The 19,637-nt window shown below is 45.7% G+C and overlaps 1 long non-coding RNA gene across 1 annotated transcript in view; it reads left to right on the top strand.

Annotated features, from left to right (window-relative positions):
- The window catches only part of LOC138752531 (uncharacterized), a 57,452-nt gene extending 42,922 nt beyond the window's left edge, over positions 1 to 14,530 (top strand). Inside the window, exon 3 of the long non-coding RNA XR_011350725.1 lies at positions 14,406 to 14,530. This is a non-coding gene — a long non-coding RNA (uncharacterized lncRNA). The remainder of the gene's footprint in view (positions 1 to 14,405) is intronic.
- The last annotated feature ends 5,107 nt before the right edge of the window (positions 14,531 to 19,637 follow it).

The raw sequence follows: 19,637 nt of genomic DNA, 5'->3' as shown, positions 1-19,637 counted from the left end.
CAGGGAGAACATACAAACTACTTGCAGACAGCAAGTTCAAACCTGGTTTGAACTTCCCAATCTACTTGCATGTTTAAATCCCCCGTGATTATCATAACATTGCTGTAGTAGTATTGCACTAACTGCTATACTAACTGTGCTGCCTTTTGCTTTTACATTGACTTTGACTTCTCTTATCAGCCACAGTTGTGATATTTTTTGATTTGAATATTTCCTCTTTTGGTATGTATTTATCCTGCACCTTCTTCCTTTCATGAAGAAACTCCATCCACTGCTGCTCTGCACTTCTCCCCTACCAATGCCACCTTCTAATCTACTTTGGCCAGTTCCTCTTGCATAACCTTTACTCCACTGAAATACCAACACAAGTTTCTCCTTGTTAAATCCCAAATTGAACTAATTCATATTGTTGTCACTACCCTTAAATGTTCTTTTACTCTAAGGTGCTCTAATCACATCAGGTGCATTACAAATACCCAATTGAGTACAGCTGATCCCCTAGTGGGTTCATCAACAAACTGTTTTAAAAAGCCTCCGCCTCGGCTTTCTTTTAAATTTTTCTTGATATCCAGTTCCAACCTAGTTTTCCCAATCTACTTGCATGTTTAAATCCCCCATGATTATCATAACATTGCCCTCTTGATACCCCTTTTCTATTTGCTGTTTTAATTTGTTGTCCACATCCTGGCTATTGTTTGGAGGTCTGTATAACTGTCAATAGTGCCTTTTTACCCTTGTTGCTTCCTAACTTATCGCACAATGATTCTATATCTTCCGATCCTTTGCCATCTCTTTCTAATCTTTTAATGTTATCCCTTACTTATGGAGCCACACCACCCCCTCTGCTGATCTGCCTATCCTTTCAGTACCCTATGTATCATTGGACATGAGCTTTCCAATGGCATCTATCTTAGAGTCACAACTCAGTGATGGCCACAACTTGCCAATCTGTATCTGAACTACAAGATCATCCACTTTATTTCTTATGCTGTGTGCATTTAAACACAAAACCTTTAGACCTTTATTTGTTGCTTTTGACTGTCTCATTAGTGTTGTAACTCATCCCAGTGGCTGCCCCATTTGTCTGTCATTCCACACAAACTCTCTACCAGCTGTCCCAATTTGTGAACCAACCACCTCTTCACTTCTTCCTCTGCCTCTTCACTTTGGTTCGCATCCCCCTGCAATTCTAGTTTAAACCCCCACCCCCTAATCCCCCACATTTGCAAACCTCGCTGCCAGGATATTGTTTTCCCTCGAGTTCAGGTGCAACTCATCTTAATTGTATTGTGAACCCTTCCCCGTAAAAGATTCCATTGGTCCAAGAACTTAAAACTTTGCCCCCTGCACTTTCTCTTCAGCTACTCATTAGTCTGCACTATCTTTCTGTTCTAACCTTCCCTCTCTCATGGCACCATGAGTAATCCTGAGATGATCACCTTGGAGATCCTTCTCTTCAGCCTCTTTCCTAATTCCCTAAACTTATTTTGCAGTTCCTCTATCCCACACCTAGCCATGCCATTGGTATCCATATATACCACACCTTCAGGCTGCTCATCTTACACTTTAAGAATATTCTTCACCCTCTCAGAGACATCCTGAACCTGAGCTCCTGGGAGGTAACAGACTATTTTGGAGTCTCTTTTATGGCCATGAAATCTCCTATCTGTTACCTTGACTATCAAGTCTCCAATGACTATCGATCTACCTGACTTCTCCTTTACATTCCATGACTCAGAGCTGACCATGCTATTATTGATCTGGCTGCTGCCAGTAAACTTGTTGCTGAGGGGATTTGGCACAGGGGTACCCTACACTGCCAGCCTGTATTCTCTCACTCTCCTGACTCTCACCCAATTACCTACCTCCTCCCTACTAGGTGTGATTGCATGTGTTCATCTCTTGTCTATCACTCTCTTAGCCTCCTGCATGATACTGATCCCGAGTTCATTTAACTCCAGCTCCAATTCCTTAACATGGTCTGTAAGGAACTACAATTGGCTGCCCTTCTCCAATAAAGTAATCGGGTATGATGTTGGCTTCCCTGACTATTCACATTCCACAAGAGTACATCTCTGCCCTGGCTGATATACCCAATGTCTATTGAAAAGGAAAGAGTTAGAAAAGCCTCTTTCCTTACCTTGCCTCAACTCTTCCATTTTCACTTCAACCTCTTTTCACTGAAGCCTCTCAACCCAAAGCCTCAAATTCCCATGCCTGCAATGGGCCACTCACATACTGGCTGCTGCACAATGGTCGCTATGTTGCTTTTCATTTGCTCTCGCCATTTAGCAAATGGAGAAATTTAAACATGCACCTACCTCCCCTGCTCCTCCTCTCATTCACAGTCCTGGTCTCACAGTCCCCAGCAAGATTAAGCAAGCACCTTCCTCTCCCGTTGCTTTTTAAATGCTCCTCCTCTCGTTCATATTCCACTCTTTCTGTCCCCTTTGGTTCGAGATTTCCAGCTGGACTGCTTACAAAACAGACTCACTGAACCTCAGTCCATGAAGCAATTCATTTGACCTTTACCTTCAAGGCTGACTGGTGTATTTCTGCTCCTAAAGGACCCCCCACCATAGATCACTCCAGGCCATACCTCACACTGCTACATAGGTTGCCCTTCAAAATCTTTCCTGGGGTTGGGGCTGCCATCCAGGTAAAGAAACAGAAACTTCCTGGGGAAAGGCCCTGCTTCACCATTTCCATAAGATAAACAATCAATAAATGTGCAGTTTCTGTTGAAGTTGTCAGTAATTTCTTCTTCTGTTTCTGGCATTCAAATGCCCCATTTAAGCAACTATCAGGGAAGAAAACCACCCCAGTCATCCTTAGTTGTAAAAATTGTTGCTTATGATTGGATAGTACTGTTAGCATAGCGGTTAGTGTGCTATTATATGGCCTATGACCTGGCTTTGAATCTGGCATTGTCTGTAAGGAGTTTGTACATTCTCCCCATGTCTGCAAGGATTTCTCTGGGTGCTGTGGTTTCTTCCCACCCTCCAAAATAAATAGAGCTGTAGGTTAAATTGGATGTAATTGGGTGACATGGGTTTAAATGGCCGGAATTGGCTTCTACTGTGTTGTAAATAAAAATAAAGGGAGCTTTAAACATCTCTGGATGCTGAAAAAAATGACGAAATTGGTGAATTGATAAGTGTGGTGGAACACTATTACAGGTATTGTATTGGTTGGCCCGACCCTGATACTGTAACTCCTCTCCTCCAGGATTCCTAATAAAGGTGGCATCGCCCAATCCCCTCCCTCAGTACTGCCTTCAAATCGGGCCAACAGCATGTAAGATATGACTAAGTTTGTGGTGATTAAAGCCGAGTAATCTTGACTTCTAGCCCGTCAGGTCTAATTGATAGTTTACAATTGTGATAGTACAGATCTATCACCAATGTACATAGTGTATATAGTTACTGTATCTAGACTGTGCTTACAGCGATTGGCTGAGAGCTAAGCCACACCTATTGTTTGGGCCTTAAAGGGTTGTGTCCCTAGCCAGGTCGGATCATTCCGGACTGGTCGGCCACCTGTGAAGAGCTCCGGTCTTTTGCTAATAAAAGCCTTGGTTTGGATCAACAAGTCTTTGGTTCTTTCGACGAGCTCTACAATTTTATTAGCAAAAAGAATTTTTTTTTAAAGGGATGGAGCGTTTAACTCGGCCAGAAAAACTTGATATCGACCCACAGTCAGGTACAGCCTTCAAAGCCTTTAACTTCTGGCTGCTGAACTTTGAAAACTTCCTGAGATTCATTCAGGTGGAGGAGGATAACCAGCGTCTAACAGCATTGCTGTCTATGGTGTCCTTGAGAGTCTACGAGAACATCCAGGATGAGACCACTTACACCACAGCCATAAAGGTACTGAAGGAACTGTATGATCAACCGGTGAACAGAGTTCATGCCCGGCTCATGCTTGCGTCGAGGAAGCAACAGCCCGGTGAGTCCAGCAGAGCATATTTACAAGTATTAAAGGCATTGGGCAAGGACTGTAACTGTGTGGACAAAACTGCTGCCGAGATCACTAGCGACCTCGTCCGGGATGCCTATGTGGCCGGGCTCCGATCAAACGAAGTGAGGCTGCGTTTGCTCGAACAAGGGGTAGAAAAACTAGAGGACGTGGCCCGGATTGCAATCACAATGGAGGATGCAGCCTTAAAGTCCACCGAGCTCTCTAGGGACTGGACCACACGTTCTGATGTGAGTAAAGTGCCCTTCTACCCTACCCCTGACGGCCTGTCGGCTGCTGCTACCCTGCCCCGTGCGAACCCGAAATGTTATTTCTGCGGGAGGGACAAGCACAGCAGATCCCAGTGCCCAGCAAGAAAAGCCAGGTGCCAGAAGTGCCTTAAAAAGGGCCACTTTGCTGCAGTCTGTAGGTCTAAAATGGCCGCCAGCAAACACAGTGCCTCGTGTGAAGCCCAACCGCCACTATCCCATTCAAACTCTTCTTCCCCAGAGCTCTCGTCCAATGAGAGCGAGGGCTCCCCTGCACGGCAACGCCTGACGTCACGGAGACGCCGAACCCGGAAGGGGCAACCCACCGTCGCAACCATGGTGATGGCCTGCCTCTCGCCCCCGTGCGGAACACTTGACACTACCGCCGCCACAGCACTTCCGGGAGGTTCTCCAACCTGCTCCTCGAGCGTTGACTACGTCATCCCGTTGCGTGACGTCATCCCGTTGCGTGACGTCATCGCGCAAAACTCGCCTGTCAACTGCTTCAATAACATTAAACCAGCAATGCTCTCATCCCCTCACCAGAGCAATGGAACTGATTAAAGTGCATGGACACTACACCAATTGCTTATTTGACTCTGGGTCAACTGACAGTTTTATCCAGCCAGATCTGGCCCTCCGTTGGGGACTTGACATTATCCCCACTACCCAGAGGATCTCATTAGCGACGAGGTCGCACTCGACTGGGATAAAGGGGTATTGCATCGCCACGCTGGAAGTACAGGGCGTGACGGTCACCCACTTTAAATTATTCGTCCTTCCCCAATTGTGCGCCCCAGTGTTGCTGGGATTAGACTTCCAGTGTCAGTTCCAAACGGTGTCCCTACACTTTGGGGGACCCCACGCCCCCCTCTCGGTCTGCCATCGCCCCACTCCCGAAGCACCCGAGCAACCCGCCCCCGTGCCCCGGGGCCAATCCTGCGGCCTTTCCACACTCCGGATTGCCCCGCCAGCACTCTTCGCAAACCTCACCCCTGGCTGGAAGCCTGTGGCCACCAAAAGTCGGCAATATAGTTACGAAAACAGGCAATTCATTAGGAGTGAGGTGCGTAGATTGCTGGATGAGGGCATCATCGAACCCAGTTCAAGCCCCTGGAGAGCCCAGGTGGTGGTTGTCAAGAATGGGGAAAAACTACGGATGGTGGTCGACTACAGCCAGACCATTAACCGCTTCACACTCCTGGATGCGTACCCCCTGCCACGCATCACGGATGTGGTGAACCAGATCGCCCAGTACCGCATTTTCTCCACTATTGACCTACGTTCGGCCTACCACCAGCTCCCGATCCGCTGCGAGGACCAACCATTCACGGCCTTTGAAGCGAATGGGCGGCTATATCAATTTCTCAGGGTACCATTCGGGGTCACAAATGGTGTCGCGGTCTTCCAGCGGGAAATGGACAGGATGGTGGACCAGAACGGGCTAACCGCTACCTTCCCGTATCTGGACAATATCACCATCTGCGGCCACGACATGCAGGACCATGACGCCAACCTAGACAAATTTCTTCAAACTGCCCGTCAGCTAAACCTGACTTACAATTTGGACAAGTGTGTTTTCCGGACCACACGACTCGCTATTCTAGGTTGTGTGGTGGAAAACGGGATAGTCATGCCAGATCCTGACCGCATGCGTCCCTTAATGGACTTACCCCCCCCACATACCCAGAAAGCTCTCAAACGCTGCCTGGGCCTTTTCTCTTATTACGCACAATGGGTTCCAAACTACGCCGACAAGGCACGTCCTCTTATCAAGACCACCTCTTTTCCCCTCTCGACCGAAGCCACAGCGGCTTTCGATCGAATCAAATCTGACATCGCTGCTGCGACGCTGCACGCGATCGATGAGTCTGTCCCGTTTCAAGTCGAGAGCGATGCATCCGACTTCGCCCTGGCAGCCACCTTGAACCAGGCCGGTCGGCCTGTAGCCTTCTTCTCCAGAACCCTCCAGGGTCCGGAGAGTAGACACTCCTCGATCGAGAAGGAGGCCCAGGCCATAGTTGAAGCGGTACGTCGTTGGAGACATTACCTCGCTGGGAGGCGCTTTACACTGTTGACTGATCAACGCGCGGTCTCCTTCATGTTCAGCAACACCCAGCGTGGTAAGATAAAAAACGACAAAATCGCCAGATGGAGAATCGAACTCTCCACCTTTAACTATGACATCCTGTACCGGCCTGGTAAGCTCAACGACCCGCCTGACGCGCTCTCCAGGGGGACGTGCGCCAGCATACAGATGGACAGACTACGGAAACTCCATGAGGCGCTCTGTCATCCAGGGGTCACTAGGTTTGCTCACTTTGTCAAGGCGCGCAACTTACCCTACACAATTGAGGAGATCCGCTCCATGACCCGAGCCTGTTCGGTGTGCGCCGAATGCAAGCCCCACTTCTTCCGTCCGGATAACTCCCACGTCATCAAAGCCACCCGCCCCTTCGAGCGTCTTAGTGTAGACTTTAAGGGACCCCTACCGTCGACCAACCGTAATACCTACATCCTTACGGCCATCGACGAATACTCCCGCTTCCCATTCGCTGTGGCCTGCCCAGACACCACTGCCACCTCAGTGATACAGGCCCTTCACAGTATTTTCACCATCTTCGGGTACCCCAATTCCATCCACAGTGATAGGGGGTCCTCATTCATGAGTGCAGAGCTGCAACAGTACCTTCTGGAGTGTGGCATTGCTTCAAGCAGGACCACGAGCTATAACCCACGCGGTAATGGCCAGGTCGAGAGGGAGAATGCCACCATATGGAGAGCGGTTACACTGGCTCTCCGGTCTAAAGGTCTCCCCACCTCTCACTGGCAGGAGGTTCTCACTAGTGCCTTACACTCCATCAGCTCCCTCCTATGTACTGCAACAAATGCCACCCCCCACGAAAGGATGTTCCTTTTCCCGAGGAAATCCGAATCGGGAACCACTGTACCGGCATGGCTCACCGTCCCTGGCCCCGTCCTTTTGCGACGCCACGTCCGGCACTCAAAGAATGACCCCTTGGTCGACCGAGTGACTCTACTCCACGCGAACCCACATTACGCATACGTGGAGTTCCCAGACGGGCGGGAGGACACTGTTTCGGTGCGGGACCTAGCTCAGGACGCGGTAGACCCAGCAAACCCCCCAACTCCTTATGCTCCAGGCCCCGTGCCGCAACAGGAGGACCAACAGCACCCCAATGACTCGGGCCACCCTGCCGACAAAACGGCTGGGGAATTGAGCGACGGAGCAGTCGCACCCGATGAGCCCGCTGGTGACACCACTCCAGCGACCCCAATCCCGGCACCACGGCGGTCACGCCGGATGGTCAGACCCCCTGACCGCTACAGTCCTTGACCTACCCCTTCCTTTTCATTCTCTCCCTCGTTTTTGTTTTTTTTTTTCCGGGTCAATTCTCCAAGAAGGGGTGAATGTGATAGTACAGATCTATCACCAATGTACATAGTGTATATAGTTACTGTATCTAGACTGTGCTTACAGCGATTGGCTGAGAGCTAAGCCACACCTATTGTTTGGGCCTTAAAGGGTTGTGTCCCTAGCCAGGTCGGATCATTCCGGACTGGTCGGCCACCTGTGAAGAGCTCCGGTCTTTTGCTAATAAAAGCCTTGGTTTGGATCAACAAGTCTTTGGTTCTTTCGACGAGCTCTACAACAATTTAATCGCTACACCTATATGCTGTGGACAAGGCTATTTGAGTGGAGAAACTGGACACTGATCTTAAGGATCCAGAGGCCCCTTGAAATTCGATTGGTGGCTGTACTGCCTGAACACCTTGATGACACGACACAATATTTAGGAAGAAGCCGCTAAGAGAGACCTTCTGTTTGTGCAGATTGGTCACTGTGTTTTTTGGATGTTTAGAGACTGTGAGACTTACTGATATGGAGTCCTGAGGACCCCAAAAACAAGCAGCAATAGATATGCACCACAACACAGGGTTATTTAAGCAAAGTAGTTTTTAATTATAATTGAAAAAGAAAACAGAATTAAACTCTAACTTATTATTTAACCTACTTACTTAATCTACCTAACTATCCTCCCTCTAATACTAAGCTCGGGTGTATGTAATGTATATTTAAGATTAGAAAAGTTCTTTGGTTCACAGTCCAATCTCACTGGTTACAGGCAATTCTTGTACTGTGCACAGAAGTTATCATTAACAAAGTTCACCAGCCTTTGGTACTTAACAGGCAAATGGTCACCACTCAGGAGGGTTCTTGCTGGTTTTCAGAGAGAGATTCCTTTTCCAGGACATTCGCGACTGATTCCTTCTCAATCAGTCTTGCTGACGAAACTTGCCCCCTTTATGGTTTTCCAGATGATCCTCTTCCTTTCAAGTCACCTTTCACATTGCCAGTCTTCTCCTTCAACCAGGCAGCCTTCTAAAGTTTGTCCGCTTGTCCTTCTGGAACTGATTTCTGTGTCTCTCCTCTCTGGTTCACTCCCTCCCTCTTTGAGAGCAAAATTCTTCTCCTCTGCCTGCAAAGATCACATGCTCTCCCAGGCAAACTGCTGTCAATACTTTGTTGCCTCCTGCAAAAAGCATTCTGCAAAAGTCCTGCAAATATTCTGTGTTTTATAATGTGTGTGTGCAAGCTCCTCTAACAATTCCTCCCAAACCACCTCTAAATACTCTGTCACACTTACTCAGCCACTATGGGGCTCCTGCAAAAGCAGTACCTGGCCCTGAAAAAAATAATCTACACCAGATGTTTCCTCGGCAGCTGTTGATAAGCACCCATTCAGTCTGTTGACAAATACATTCGAGCCTTGCAGGAACTGGGGTGAGCTTGTGATTGCACCAACATTAGAGCAGCCATTCACCAGGAGGAGCTGATCAGGAATGCCTGTATGGCTGGTCTCAGGTCTGATCATATCAGAACTGCTCTTGGAGAAGAGCAATTGGATTCTGCAGGATGTGTCTGATCTTGCACTAGAGATGGCCCAACAGAACGCGGGGGCTTACTCCGCTGGCAGCATGGCTGGCACATGAGGAGCTCAGGTGTTGTCATCTTGAGGTGTGGGGTCCCAAACAGTAGCTGCTATCACCAGCACCCAAAGTGCTACTACTGTGGCCAGGCAAAGCACCCGTGGAAGAACTGTCCTACTAGAAGCGCGACCTGTTCCAGCTGTGGAAGAGAAAGACACTACGCAAGGGTACGCAGGTCCAGACCTTCCCCTTGCCAGCACCGTGTGCGAACAACAACCATCACCATATTGGACCATGTCACTCTGTCCTCACTTCCGGTTTTGGAGAACAGCATGGCAGGTATCCGAGCACGATGACCAGGGTCAACATCACTTCCGGCAGTGACCACATGCGAACCATGGGGGCAGCCATCTTCAGAGCAGACATCCTGAAGGCCGCTAATGCACACATACAATAGCAGTGAATCAGACAATGATCTGACACTGCCATGCATCTCTCTGGACCAGAGCAGCCCACATCAATTAGCAAGGTCCACCATGGACATTGAGGTAAACGGCCACATTACGAACTGCTTGTTTGACATCAGAAGCACCAAAGGCTTCATACACCTGGATGCTCTACAACACTGATCTCTCACAGTGACCACATTCCAGTGTAAAATCTCTCTGGCCTCTAAACCCCATTTGACTGAAATCCAAGGGAACTGCACGGTAATGCTAACTATGAGCGGCACCAAATTCAAGAATTTTAAATGATGCCACAACTCTGTGCACCAGTCATACCGGGGCTTGACTTCAAGTGCTAACTTAAATGTACTGATGGAATATAATGGGCCCCACCTCTCCCTCACTTTCCATAATAACTAATTATTAAAATACCCACTTGTCTCCAGCTGATCATGACCTGCAGTCTGTCCACCCTCCAGGTCCCACCACTCCCCTGTTTGAAATCCTCACTCAGCAACCTTTGTGTTTTTTTCCAACCAGTACTTATGCACATGGACTACTTTCTAAAGTAGATGCAACAATTGCTGGGACACAATGGCTTATTTTATAAGAAGAGAATGGATTTGCTGGGATATATTCCTGAGCCAAAGACTGATGGATGGCCTTATCAAAGTGTCTAAAATCATGAGGGGCGTAGATAAGGTGAATGGTGACTGTCTTTTTTCCAGGGCAGGGGAGTCCAAAACTGGAGGATACACAAAGCTGTTGGAAAATCACAGCATCCATAGGAGGGAAAGGCATATCTACAGGACCTGCTGTGTTTCTCCAGCATTTTTGTGTATAAACTACATTCAGAGCATCTATAGACTTTCTTGCTTCACTCTAAAACTAGAGGACATTGGTTTAAGGCAAGAGAGGACAGAGTTAAAAGGGGGCTGAAAGGCAATTCTTTCACACAGGGTGCTGGGTATATGGAATGTGCAACCAAAGGAAGTGGTGGAAGCAGGGACAATTGAAATGTTTAAAAGACACTCAGGCAGGTACATGTTTAGGGAAGGCTTTGAGGGATGGAAGCCAAAGGCAAGCAAATGGAACTAGCTCATATAGGCACCTTGATCTGAATGGAAAAGTTGGGCTGAAGGTTCTTTGACAATGCTGTTTACATCTTTGACTCTAATTCCCTGAGGCTACACATGGAAAAACTGCCACCCCTTGACCCTCAAATCAAGCACTATCCTAATCTGGGATTGACTCCTGGTTCTTACAGTCATGTGGAAAGAAGCGGCACAGGAAAGACTCACTGCCATCTCTTCAAGGTCATTTCTTTGGCTTGGCTTCGCGGACGAAGATTTATGGAGGGGTAATGTCCATGTCAGCTGCAGGCTCGTTTGTGGCTGACAAGTCCGATGCGGGACAGGCAGACACGGTTGCAGCGGTTGCAAGGGAAAATTGGTTGGTTGGGGTTGGGTGTTGGGTTTTTCCTCTTTTGTCTTTTGTCGGTGAGGTGGGCTCTGCGGTCTTCTTCAAAGGAGGTTGCTGCCCGCCGAACTGTGAGGCGCCAAGATGCACGGTTTGAGGTGATATCAGCCAACTGGTGGTGGTCAACGTGGCAGGCACCAAGAGATTTCTTTAGGCAGTCCTTGTACCTCTTCTTTGGTGACAGAGGTGCACCGGTGTCAAGGTCATTTAGTGTGCAATAAAAGCTAGATCATGCCACTGACACCGCATTTGTAGAGGAGTCTAAGTCACAAACTACTTCTGCTAAATATTTGCTAAAACAATTTTTTGGCTACATTTTTCATTCATCCACCAACATATGAGGCTTAGTGATAAATTTATCACCAAATCTTTATGTGAAGTACTTTGGAAAACTTATGAAGGAAAAGAAGCCACGAGCATATGAGCAGATGATCTTCACGTCAAGGAATAAGAAAGTTTTGCTGGTCTAGACTATTATATATTTCACTTAGGCCTGAAGCTGAATGAAATTTCCTCAGTAACTGGGCAAACTCTCAAAATGTGCCCCTTGAGTTGAGCTGAAAGGTTTTGACGCACCAAAGCTCTAAAGGGCCAGTCTTAGTAGAGCAGAATCCAACTATAAATTCCAGATCTCGTGGGCAGAGAATAAGCTCTCTGCTCCAGGACTTTAAGGTTCCAAATCTTCACAGTTCAATATTTTAGATTATGGAACCAAAAATGAAGAGCTGATCTTGTCAGACTGGAATGAATGTTCCCTGACACAGCAGTTATCTAAATCTGATCAGCATTCAATTGTCACAGTTGGGGGAAAAAAAATCAATGCTTTCAGGAGGCTCCATGGATCATTTTTATAGCTTTTACTGAACTTGAAATTTGTTTAAGTTAGATCTTTCCCAACAATATATTTAATTTATAGCCAGTACTCCATACAGTTGGCCTTTTCAACTACTTGCAAATTAGTAAAGCAAAACCTTAGCATTTTTTTTTTGCAGCTGTAAGTGTGGAGAATGCAGTAACCCAACAAGATAACTTTGAGACTTTTAACTTGAGAGTAAACTCTTTATAATTTTGCTGATCAGAAGTAATTGCTACAAGAATTAAGAATTGTCTTCGGGTACAAAGGAGCTCCCTAGGTTCATTTTCAGAAATTGCTTTTCTGAAAGATGATTTTATTTGCATGTATTAAAAATGGTGCCCAATATATAGTTAAATTAGAGGGTCGCTTTTCTGGTTGCATGTGCCCAGCAAACCATAGTGCTTATTGAAAACACTGGACAGCACATTGACTATTTTTGAACACAATACCTTTAATAGATGAAAAACTAGTTGCCTGGACTCCTCAAATGTTATGGCTAACCGTAACAGTCATTATGCTTCAAGAAGGACAACATCTTCACTTGAATCCTTTTCTCAATCTTTCTTGCTGCATTATTACACCTTGAATCTGATGAGTTTCCAACCAGATTGGACTGAGACCAGAATCAATTGAGCTCTGTTCAATGATCATGAATCAAGGTCACTTTAACCTTGATTATCCAGTTGCTGAGCACAGACAATGCTGAGCATATGTGCATACCCAGAAGCCAAGCTCCCAATCATCACTGACTCATTTACTGAAGCAAATAAGAGAATGGGCTTTGCATAATACATACGTTAACAAAGTCACTTCATCAATCTGATCCTGCTGTGAGGTGCCAGAGAACTGGAGAGAGTGGTTGATATTGGAAGGAAATTATGGACTGATGAGCTTGACATCAATGGTAGCAAAGATAGTGGAGAGAATATTTAGGTAAAGGATTGATGCACATTTGAAAAGGCATTGTCAGGTTAGGGACAGTCAGGATGTCTTTGTGTGGGTCAGGTCATAATTTACAAATTTGATTCAATTTTTTTTGAGGAGGTGACAAGGCCAGTGGTTCGGCCAGGGTCGTGGACATTGTCCACATATACTTGAGCGAGGAACTTGGCAAGATCCCTTATGGTAAACTGACACAGGAGATAAAGATGCATGGGATCCATGGTGATTTGATGGTTTGTATTTAGATCTGGTTTGTCCATTAAATGGTGTTATTCTGGCTGGAGGCCTGTGATCAGTGGTGTGTAGGGATATGTGTTGGGACCCCTGTTGTTTATGATATAGATAAATGACCTGAATGAAAAAATCGTAGATGGGTTAGTAAGTTTGCAAATTAAACGATGATTGGTGGCATTGTGGACAGTGTACTTACCTTAGTCAGGAGCTGTGCCGATCGCAGCTGATGACATAATTGATGTGACACGGATGAATAATAGTGTACATGTGTGAGCATGTTAAGCGTCAGTATATGGGTGATGGATCTCAGATGCAGTGGGAGGAGAGTGAGAGTGTCATGATCACCCATATAGCAGTGAGCCATTGAGAAGGTCAGAGGAGTGTAGCTGCGTGGTGTCTAGTGAATAAATAAAAGAAAGTCAACTTCATGCTGTGCTGAAAGAAACGTGTGAGTATTCTTTATTTGTTTGTAAGCTGTGGAAAATCAGTGACATTACAAGAGCTATTAAAATATATAGGATAAAGATCAGTTACAGATTTGGGCAGAGAAATAGCAGATGGAGTTTAATCTGGATAAATATGAGGTGTGGCACTTTGGGAGGTCAAATGCCAGGGAAATGAATAATGGCAGTTAATGGCAGGATTCTTGAAAACACTGATGTGGAGAGATCTAGCACCACACAAGTAGAGTAGTTAAAAAACAATATACGTTTGCTTGCTTTCATTGGGTGGGACATTGAGTATAAAAGTAAAGATGTCATGCTGCATCTATATAAACCTTAGGTTGGGTCATACTTGGAGTATGGCGTGCAGCTCTGGTTGCCCCATTAGAGGAAGAAAGTCAAGGCTTGGAGACCGTTTATCAGGTTGCTGTCTGGATTAGAGCATATGAACTATGGGTAGGATGACACATGGTAGAAACTTAGGTTCTTTTCTCTTCAAAGTTCAAATCGGAGGCTGAGGGGAGGTTTATATACTTTCAAGCAGTAGGAAGTTGGTATGGAGGCTGCAAAATCTGCTAAGTTCCTCCAGTATTTTTGTGTGTTTGTTTTTAATTTGAAAAAAAAAACATTTTTATTCCTTGAGATAAGCAATTGGACCGTACCATCAAAATTTGTAGACAGTAGAATTGCATTTTCTTTGTGTTTCTATGATCTTTGCTTTTACCATGCAAGGAAGGAGCGAGAATAATTTTATTGTCTGTACTGAGATCTACCAGTTCAAAGCATATTGCAGTAAAATATAAGAACATTTTTATTAATTTTTCAGGATCTGTTTGTCAATGATAAGGGCCACCATTTGTTACTCATCCATAAATGCCTACAAGAAAATGGTGATGAAATGCCAATTTGAACCATTGCAGTTTGACTGGTGAAGATACTTTAATGCTGGATAGGGAGTTTCAGGATTTAAATTTGTGGTGAGTGTTAATGTTTGGTCCTTGAAGAAGAACAACCTTGTGTGGTTTTAACACTTAAATAGCTTTATTTTTGGAGCTGCTCATGCCAATATTGCACCCAACTTCTGTCACAGTCTACTTTGTGTTCCTGAGCCAACCCCACACTTTGCCTACTGGGAAATCTAGTTCTTTATTATACACACATAAAAGTACATATTTCCCATTTTTTTTCCCCCAAAAAATCATGAACTCTATGTCGACATAACAAGGGTATCTATATTCCTTGGCCAGTCTCTTTCCACTCAGCAGCTTTCAGTCAGTCTCTGAGGTGGTTTAACAGTCTTTTTTGGTCTGGTATGTGTTTCCATCAGTGTATTGCTTGCATTTGCTGCATTAGTATTTGTGTCCTTCTGTGAACACTGAACAACATGTTCTTTTTCTACATGTGCTGGCCCCTTCTGTGTACTAACAGGTGATGAGTAATGCCCATGGGTTGGTGCATGTGGTCATAGATCCATGTGGTTACTTCTCAGAGGTGTCCCTCCCACATCTGGATCTGGTAGGAATGTGGATCTATTTCCTCTTGCACATATCCTTGCATAGACTATGTGCCAAAATTGTGATCTCAGATTTACACGATGTCTAGGCTTCAGGACTGGTCAGCTTTTCACTGTCTTATCATTATACTGTTTCTGTTTTACTTTCTCTTCCACCTTAGCCTGTTTGACCTTGTCTGCTCCTTTAGGAGTCAATAGAGTTTCATGCATTGCAAGGTTGGTCTGTATGGGTCAGCCCATCAGCATTTGGGTTGGAGAAAGGCCATTCTGTAGTGATGCACTTCTGTGAATAATTAGACTTCTGTGGAAATCCTCTCGTCCATCATGCACTTTCTTCATGAGGCTCTTCACCTTGACAGAACTCTCTTCTAGGCCATTAGACTTTGGATGATGTGGGCTTGAAATTTTATGTTGAAACCCCCCAAGTATTGGCAAAGGACTCAAATTCACTGCTTGAAAATTGTGGACCATTGTCTGATACGACTTCACAAGGAACTCAATGCCTCAAAACAAAATTTTAATTAAAGCGATATCACTGGATGTTGACTACAGTATCACTACCTCTGGATAATTGGGAAAAATAGTCTGTAACTACTATACAACTCTTCCCATTATAGTCAAACAAATCTACTCCAACTTTGAAGTATGGCCTGTTCAGTACAGGGAGTGGTGTAAGTGGTTCTGCTTGCTACTTTGGTCGATAGGTAAGGCATATTTCACATGTAGCACTGGTCTGGCTTATATCTTGGTTCATTCTTGGCCAGTACATCACCACTCGAGCTCTACATTTGCATTTTTCCTCACCAACATGTCCTTCATGTATCTTCTGGAGGATTTTCTTGCTAGGCAACACAGGAATCACAAACCTGCTCCCTTTGAAGACCATATCTTTCATGACTGACAGTTCATCTCTACATGCCCAATAATCCCAAGTACCCATTAGACAGTCATTCTTAGCTATTGGCCATCCTTTCTGTATTGTATCTTGGAGCTCTTTCATTGTTTCATCCACCTCTGTTGTTTTCCTGATCTGCTCTGTTCCATCCCAGGATACTGGAAATGAGGTGATAATCATGTCAACATAGGGCTGTATCTCTGCATTAATCTCTTGGTCGCTCTTTTCTTGTCAACTGCTTGAGACAGTGCATCGGTTGCAAACATGCATTTTCATAGCATGTAGATAATTTTCACATTGTATTTATGCAGCCTTATTAACATGCGCTGTTCTCTCATGGAACAGTCTTTCAGTGGTTTGGACATAATTGAGACCAATTGTTTATGGTCTGTCTCCACTTCGAGAGTTGTCCATAGATGTATTAATGGAACCTTTTGGATGCACAAGTGCTGACAAGAAGCTCTTTATCTGTGCATAGTTGGCTTCTGCACTTGTGAAAGCCCTTAATGCACACATGTCAAACTCTGGCCCGCGGGCCAAATTTGGCCCGTGATATAATTATATTTGACCCGCAAGATCATTTCAAAAATGTATTAGAGGTGGCCCGCCCTGCAGCGAGAGCCGATGCTGTTTTTGATAATGTCACCACCCCCACCATCCTCCCCCTTCATTGCACATCCTTCCCCATTGTAACACGAGAAATTGTAACACGAGAAGTCTGTTAATGTCATCAGCCGCCAAGCTGGAAGGCTCCCCGCTCCCCGCACAACCAGCCACTTCTCCCAACTGTCGAGCGGTGCGGCGGATTGGCGAGCGTCTGTGATTTCCTGTCGGCGCGACAGGCATGGCAGGCTGCGCACGGGCCCCCGAGCAGCGGGAGCCCCGTGTGACTGGCACCGGACGGCCCTTCCACAGCGCGAGCGCACTTCTCCCGGTCGCCACGGCCTTCAGCGCTTGCACCCGCGCGGACCCCAGGGACGGCTGGTTCGGCCCTGCACGTGAAGAGAGAGATGGTGGCTGTCCGCAAAGGCTGATCGGCAGCGCGCTGGGCCTGAGTGTGTGGGTAAGCAGGGGTGGGCTGAGGGTGTAGGTGAGGAGTAATGGGCAGGGGAAGTTATGGTGGTGCGAGGGGCAGTTAGAGGGAGGGATGAGTAGAAGGAGGGGTGGATGGGGAAGAGGTAAAGGGGAGGGGCAGGGCGAGTAGGGGAGGGGTGATTAGAGGGTGAGAGACGGGTAGAGGGAGGAACAGGTTGAGGGGAGAGGCAGTAGAGGGGCGTGTATAGGATGGGGTGGGTAGAGGCAGAGCGAGTGGAGTGAGGGTGAGTAGAGGTTGGGTAAAGGACTGGTCAGGTAGAGGGATGGTGGGTCAAGGGTGAATAGAGGCCTAGAGCGTGAGGAGTGAGCAGGAAATGCTGAGTCCTGATGCAGGCCAAAATGGACACAGCCTGTGAATGCTGACTACATCTCCACAGGGACCAAATAGGTTTCCCTCAGGTCAAGCAAAGGGTGAACTTGAGCTACCTACTCCTGACCTGTAACATTATCCTCCTAAAGTTATATCCTAAAGTTTAACATTACATATGTTGAAAGAAGAGAGAAAACATGCAGATGTTGTTGAAAATTTTCAATAAATATTTAGTTCGGCCCTCAAATTAGTCCAAGTTTTTAATTTTGGCCCTCCGTGAATTTGTGTTTGACACCCCTGCCTTAATGCATAGGCTACAGGTTGCATGTGTCCTCAGGTTACTGCAGTAGCACTGCTCCAAGGCAATGTTGGGATGCATCAGCAGAGTTCCTGGTGAGCCTATCTGGATTGTAAAATTTGCTCGTGCAACCAGATCCACTCATTTTTATGCTCAAGGAGTGACCCAAATGGTGATGACGCAGTCGACAGGTGAGGGATGAACTTAGCTAGGCAAGTCACCATCTCCAAGAAATGTCCCACCTCCTTTTGTTTTGGGGCCTCACAAAATTCTCAGTGGCTAATGTTCAGATATGATATCTCCCATTAAGGTCAGTGTCTTTACACAAAACTCACACTTCTCTTTATTTAATTTCAAATTGTTATTCCGTGTTATGTCAAGCACTTGCCTTAGTCGCGTATCATGTTCATTCTTGGTGGACTCCATACGATGAAGTCAGCCATCGTGGTCTCAAATCTCAGTATACTTTCAATGATCATGTGGATGGTTTTGTGATAGACTTCTGATGTGGACAAGATCCCATTATGGTTGCAAAGAAAGTGTTATCTTCCTAATGGAGTATTGAATGTGCATAGTCTCGGACTTGGTTCATCAAACTTCATCTGCCAAAACCCTGAAAAGACACTGAGCTTATTAACCACTTGGCACCTGCAATCTGGGACATGATTTCCTCCTGTTTTGGCAATTTAAAATGCTCTCTTGATGACTTTATTGAGATCTCTTAGGTCCAGACATATACACAATGCTCCATTTTTCTTTAACATGACCAGTGAGCTGACCCAATCTGTAGGTTCTTCAATTTTCTGTATGACTTTCATCTGTTCCATGCATGCTTGTTCTTGTTTAAATTTGTCCTTAAGTGGAAATGGAACTTTCCTGCATGCATGGACAACAGGGGCCACTGTCTCATTTACATGGATGTTTTATACACCAGGTAAACATCCAAGCCCCTCAAAGACATCTCCATATTCTCCCATGAATGTTGTGTGCTCATCTTTGGTCTGTGAAGTCACTATGAAAACGTTTTTCACCAAGTTAAGCTCTTCACATACACTAATATTGGCTTCATTCTATTTTCTACAATCTGTAGCTATGACTTTAGTTGCCACCCTTTGTGTTTGAACATCACCATACAGCCCTCTTTTACTGGAATGTTCTCTCCAGTGTAGCCTGTCACTTCTAATTTCACTGGATAAATTTTTCTCTTCATAGTGAGGGTCTTATAATCGTTCATAGATGACAGATTCACCTGCTGTTGAGTTTAAATGGAATTCCTGTTTCATTCACAAACACTGGAACGATCCATTCCATTTTACCAGCAGCAGTCTGTAGTGAATCTACGAAGAATTCCTCCATTTCTTCATCCGCTGTGTGTACCTTTCTCTTGGTAGCCCCTGCTTTGCAACATTTTGCCAGATGATGATTCTTCCCACATTTATTTGCAGGACTTTCCATAGGCAGGATACATCTTTGGAATTTGTCTGCCTCTGCACCTGCTGCCTTTGCTGTTTGAGCCTACCTCTTTGCTGTGCTGTAGCTTTGCGAAACTCCTGGTGCTCTGCTTTTACTGTTTTCACTGCAAGCACTGTTGTGTATATACTGTGAAGCTCCTTAGTTTGTATCATGTGGTCTCTGCTGCCCTACACATATTCACAGTCTTTTCCAGTGTCAAATCTTTTTTCGCGCAACTATCTTTCTCTAAGCCCATTATCTGGGATTCTGCAAACTATTCTGTCTGGAATGAGTGAGTTTTTCAAATCTCCAAGTTCACAGGACTAACTCAATCTGTGAAGCTCAGCTAAGTATTGCTTAAAGCTTATACCTTGTTTCTGGTCACAGGAGAAAAAACTTGTATCTCTCGAATGTGATGTTTTTACTTGAAACAAAATGGTCCTCAAGTTTTGTCATCAGAGTGTCCAACGTGAAAAGTGCCTCATCAATTTGAAA

This window comes from Narcine bancroftii, chromosome 1, assembly GCF_036971445.1.
Source record: "Narcine bancroftii isolate sNarBan1 chromosome 1, sNarBan1.hap1, whole genome shotgun sequence".
NCBI lineage: Eukaryota > Metazoa > Chordata > Chondrichthyes > Torpediniformes > Narcinidae > Narcine > Narcine bancroftii.
This window is presented reverse-complemented; position numbering and strand designations above follow the sequence as displayed.